General features: G+C 42.6%; 1 pseudogene across 1 annotated transcript; it reads right to left on the reverse strand.

The window, feature by feature from the left end:
* Positions 1–3,993: 3,993 nt before the first annotated feature.
* LOC310779364 (macrophage migration inhibitory factor pseudogene) lies at positions 3,994–4,341 on the reverse strand (annotated as a pseudogene). Its single transcript has one exon. The product of its transcript is annotated as a macrophage migration inhibitory factor pseudogene (transcript).
* Between the last annotated feature and the right edge of the window lie 1,172 nt (positions 4,342–5,513).

Consider the following 5,513-nt stretch of genomic DNA (forward strand, 5'->3'; position numbering starts at 1 on the left):
TGCTAGATCTACGCACATCCATGTCTACAAATGCGTCTGTACCTCTTATGTGTAGTTACAGTGATCTAGCAAGATTTATAGCATTGGCTATTGATGTTGCTAATGTCTTCTGTTCAATTGTTCGTTTTCATTTGTACTATGCTTTTTTATGTTGGATTGTGCGTTGTATCTCAATCATGCTATGTAATACTTTTACAGGGTATCCTATGGGGTCTTGAAAAGTATTAAAAGTTGATAAATCAATTTAGGGAAAATTAAGGCCCTTAAAAATTATTAAAAAGTCTTAATCACCATTTGATGAGGTAGCCTATTAAATTGGTAGGTGATAGTGTTAAATCGGCATGTATCTTCTCATATTGATTGCAGACCCCTGAATTGAATCAAGATCATATTGTGGCAGACTTTGTGATATCAGCAAATATCGAAACTTTGATTCACAGTTCACACCCCTATCGCTAATGTGATGAAAGTGGCGTTGAGGTCTTAAAATATATTGAAAAGGTCTTAAAAGCTATTGAATTTAACTTCAGGATCCCTTTATATACCCTGTTTTAGGATCGTTTTTTATTTTTTACTGTATGTGGCCTATCAGAGCAACAGTATACTCTTGTGCACTAAGCAGCACAAGTGAAGGACCAGTTGTTCAAGTTGTATGCCAGTGTTTTTATAAACCCAATCGCCAGAATAAAATGTCTGCATTGTATGTACGTTTCTAGACTCGCTGGTTAAGTTTAGGCAAGCAAAACAACTTGGTTGGGTTTAGGCAAGTAAAATAACTTAGTTGGGTTTAGGGTTATGGTTTAGGTGTCGGGATTCGAACCAGCTCTCTCGTGACGGAAAGTTACAAGTCGGGGAGGCTACGGGTGACTTTGACCTGCTAAGACGCGCCTGGAGCATATCCTGGCCATTAAACCTTAGGCTATCATTATGTTCAAGACGCAGCGACCGACCAAGCTCTATGACATGTAGGCTATAATATTCACGTTTCATGAATGTGGCATAGTTTTGTTCAGAAATGTTCATGTTTTACATTTCCGTGGATTCCCGAAATGTGCAATGCTGACATTTTAATCTGGTGACTGGAATGGTTTTTATTTTTGGGAATGTTTATTTTAATGTCACACATTATAGCCTTACTACACAATGCTTTATGTCAAACTTAAGATCAGATTCACTCTACAGTGTCTCTGATCTAGGGAGAGAAAACACTGTGAGCTATCAAACAGATTTGTAAGTATTCTCTACTGTGGGCAGCTTTCTTAACACTGTTGAGTCTTCTGTTAGAATGACAGAAAGCTCTTTTGTGCTTCATATTTACTTCCTATTAAAACAATACCACCATATACAAATTCATTAGTCCTTATACAAAAAAGTGTTTTTTTCCCTCTTCTGTTTCCCCATGTCACGACTGCTTTGAGTCCGATGTAGAACTGAGACTTTAGTGTCGTCGACATACAGGAGGAGGTGCATTGTGCACCAGGGAATTAGTAGAAATGTTCATTGGAAATGTGGCTGTTGTGGCGAATTCTGCATCCCCGGCGAAAATTGCATCCACACCATATTTTGGATTGTTTTGACTTAAAAACAAGGGGATGCAAACTTGGCAAGTACAGACCGCAGAGATTTCTCACCTCTACACAGGTTTAAGCACTAAAAGTTAGCCTTCATGAGCCAGGAGAGACCCCCTGGCCTGGAGGTCACCCGGATTTAAGCACCAAAGTCGGCCCCCCTCACTTACCCGATTTATTTAAAAAACGGCTAGGATTATGGAAAAATAACATTCACTATAGATCAGATCATTTCTCATCATCACCCACAAAGAAGATTATATCATTTCTGAACAGTACGTTGCCGTATACATCATTACAATGTGGTTATAACGATGTGGGGCTGCAATTCTCGCTGGGGATGCAGAATTCGGCCTAACAACGGAAGTCTGGTGTTTAAAATAGCATTTTCTACTCTTGCTATTGACTGAAGCTATGTAATTTATTTTGTAAGGTTATTTTAATTGCACTTCATGTAGTTAGCACTCACTTGAAATAACAAACTAATTTGTCTTTGTTATATTTCGCTCATATTCCTGGTCTGTCATCATCAGACATCGCTGGTGGTACCAGCTGGCCCACACACACGCACGCACGCACGCACACACACACACACACGCACACACACACACACACACACACACTCTCTGTCTGTGGCTAGAGGCCAGACTGATCAGTAGAATGAAACAGAATCAGTATGGTTTTACCAGGAACGTTGCAAATAAATGTGCCAAGTACCAAGAACCAGTTTCCTCAGAAATTTGACCACTGCCTGATTGTGGAGAAATTCTGTATATGAATGCGTCAGCTGAAGTGTACACACAGATTATCATGGCGCTTTGAGATTTGTTACAAGATGTACATTCTTAACTCATGCTTACATTCTTAACTCTGCTTTGATGCAGCCTCTGGCTTGTTTTGATTTCCAAGGTCATTCTGTGGGAGTGATATTTGTGGATGATTCAGAACTATGGGAATCTAAATGAGTCTCAGGTCCCAAGACACTCTTTTGTTTACCCCACCCAAAGCTCCGTTTGCTGCCCACTCTGCTTGGAATACCGTGTCAAAGCACTTGGAACTCCATGAGCTGGCAACTTTTGGTGACTTTAAAGAGATTATCAAGCCTGTGGAAAATGCGCCTTGTTCTGTCCTACCTAAAATCCATCTTAGACTCACTCCTTGACCCCCTGCAGTTCGCCTGCAGAGCCAACAGATCTGTAGATGATGCAACAAACATGGCCCTCCACTACGTTCTCACGCACCTGGACACTACAGGAACCTATTATGCCAGGGTCCTGTTTGTGGACTTTAGATCGGCCTTCGATACAATCATCCCAGGGCCCTGCTGCAGTCAGAAGCTCTCCCAGCTGGGCGTGCCCCACTCCATCTGGGGAGTGTACTCTCTCCATACTTCTCCCTGTACACCAACAGCTGCACCTCCAGCCATCAGTCCATCAAGCTCCTGAAATTTGCAGATGACCCTCATAGGGCTCATCTCTCTAATGGTGACGAGTCAACGTACACGCAGGAGATCGATGACCCTGTGCAGTCAAAACAACCTGGAGCTCAATGCCCAAAAGACAGTGGAGATGGTTGTGGACTTCAGGAAGACTATGGATATTAAAAGTAATTATTATATTAAAATGAATCTTGAATCTCACTGATACATCACCCGGTCTGAGCATGCTCAGCTGAGCAATTGTGCGCAGATGATGTCACAATGTCAAGAGACACCCGATCAACGTGGGGGTGGCTGTGTCTGACATCATTACTGATGACATCACTCACTGATACTATCACTCATGCATAGAATTGATGTTGAGGATGCCAACTGCCATAACATACCACAGAAGTAGAAGAATTGGCGATGTTGAGATCTTGAGTTGCCCGAGTCCTACTCCCCCCCACTTTATTACAAGGGGTCCAGCTAATTTGAATTGAATTGAATTGAATATCTTTATTGTCATTGTACCAGCCAGGTACAACGAAATTAGGTTGCGACTCCCATACTTGATGCAATAAAAACATGCATTTTGATGAAAATTGGTTGGCAACATGTAAACGGTACGACAGTTGCCGCTCAATGTGCAAAGCCAGGCAGTGCTAGATGGTAGAGGTAGATGGAGCTGGAGGTAGAGCTGCAGTTCAAAGTGTTCAAAGACCAAATGTGCAATGTCCATCGCTAACAAACAGTATTGTGCAAAGAAAGCAATCAATTTGCAAAGACAGTCAATGTGCAAAAGCAGTTTAGGCCCCCATACAGTGACAATCCAGAGATGTATGGTTATAGCAGCTAAGTGCTTTAAGACTACAGTATATACGTAATACTCTTATGTTAGCCCAGTGGAGCGCCAGGTGTCTGCTTTCTTCATTTAGCCTTTTTTTTAACTACGCTCATACAGGAAGATAGTGCAATGTGCTTCAGTTGTGTGTGTTGACCTCCAGCTCAGCCAAAGATGGAGTTATTCCAGGCCACGTTGGATGCATCCATGTCCACAAAGTTAATATAGATCCTGTCAGGAGCGATGCCCAGGTGTTTGTTGAGCAGTCCGCACAGCAGTTTAGAGTATTGTCTATTCTGAGCGGCGCTGATCTTGCCGATGCTGTTCAGGTAGCAGAGGCAACAGGGGTCGGTATTCCCTCCGAACAGCATCATCTGATCAGGGACCACGTGCACAGCGATGTACTGTGGAGGTTTGCCTGTCGCTTTAGCCAGCTGCTGTGTGGCATCGGTCAGGAGGGCAAATGGGATGTTGCTTCTGGGCACATTGGTGCTCACGATGAACATAGGCATCATTTCTCCTTTGCAAGTAACCGGTCCAACTTATAACCTCTGCAGGGAAGGAGTTATGACATCACGGATGATGTCACAATGTCTATGACATCATCAATGTCTGTCATTTAAACTCACTGATGACATCACAATTGCTCACGTGACATCACTGATGACATCACAATGTCTATGACATCACTGATGAAGTCCCAATGTCTATGACATCATCAGTGGGTATGACATCATCAATCACCACTGGCCACCACTCGATGACAAAGACATCATCATGAGCTCTGGCCACCTCTCGGCGATTGTGGGGCATGGCATCATCAATGATTTATGATCATCAGTCATCACTGGCCACTCGACAATGGTGGCGTTTACTACTGAGTGCCCTGAGCATGCTGAGTGGATGGATGGAGGATTGTGGCTCGCTGCAGCACCAGCCTCCATTAAGTTGCTGAACCTTACAAAATCTTAGAGTCGCCATGTTGTCACTGTAAAGGTCCTTGTTATGTGGTGATGTTGTCTGTTTTTGGCCTTGTATGAAGCCCCATGTCAAATGCTTCTACCCTATTATGTTGGTTATTGTGTAATTGTTTTATACGAAGCAACGGTGTACCTTGCCCATGACAAATTTCCCCCCGGGGACAAATAAAGTATAACTAACTAACTAACTAACTATTATTACATTAGTAAGATTAAGAGTGAGACCTTTTTGTTTGCAAACCTACCTGTATAATAAGCCTGTCCACACTTCATTACATTATCAGCTTCTTAGTACATGATCAGTTTCATCACATTATCATGAGTTGTTGCATGATTGGCCTACAAGACAGTTTGAGGCTAACAGATCACACAGAGAGAGGATTGAATGCCAGCACTGGCCTTCCTTGGGTGCCACTTTAGGGTTGTTTACAATACAATACAATACAATACAATACAATACAATACAGTACTTACTGTATTAGTTTCCAGTTCATTCATTGTTGTAGCCAGGTAGGCTACAACAAGAAGTTAATGACCAAAACAGCTAACCTTAGTCTACAAATAGGAGACAGGATATCAGCAGACAAGCAAGAAGTAGCTGACAGCTTGAACAACTACTTCACGACCATAGCCAAGACTCTGGTAGATAAGCTGCCACCTATGACCGGGTGCCATGGGGAGAGTCAAGTTCAGCAGTTCTATCA

The sequence above is a fragment of the Poromitra crassiceps genome (assembly GCF_964638095.1).
Source record: "Poromitra crassiceps genome assembly, chromosome: 7".
Classification (NCBI taxonomy): Eukaryota; Metazoa; Chordata; class Actinopteri; order Beryciformes; family Melamphaidae; genus Poromitra; species Poromitra crassiceps.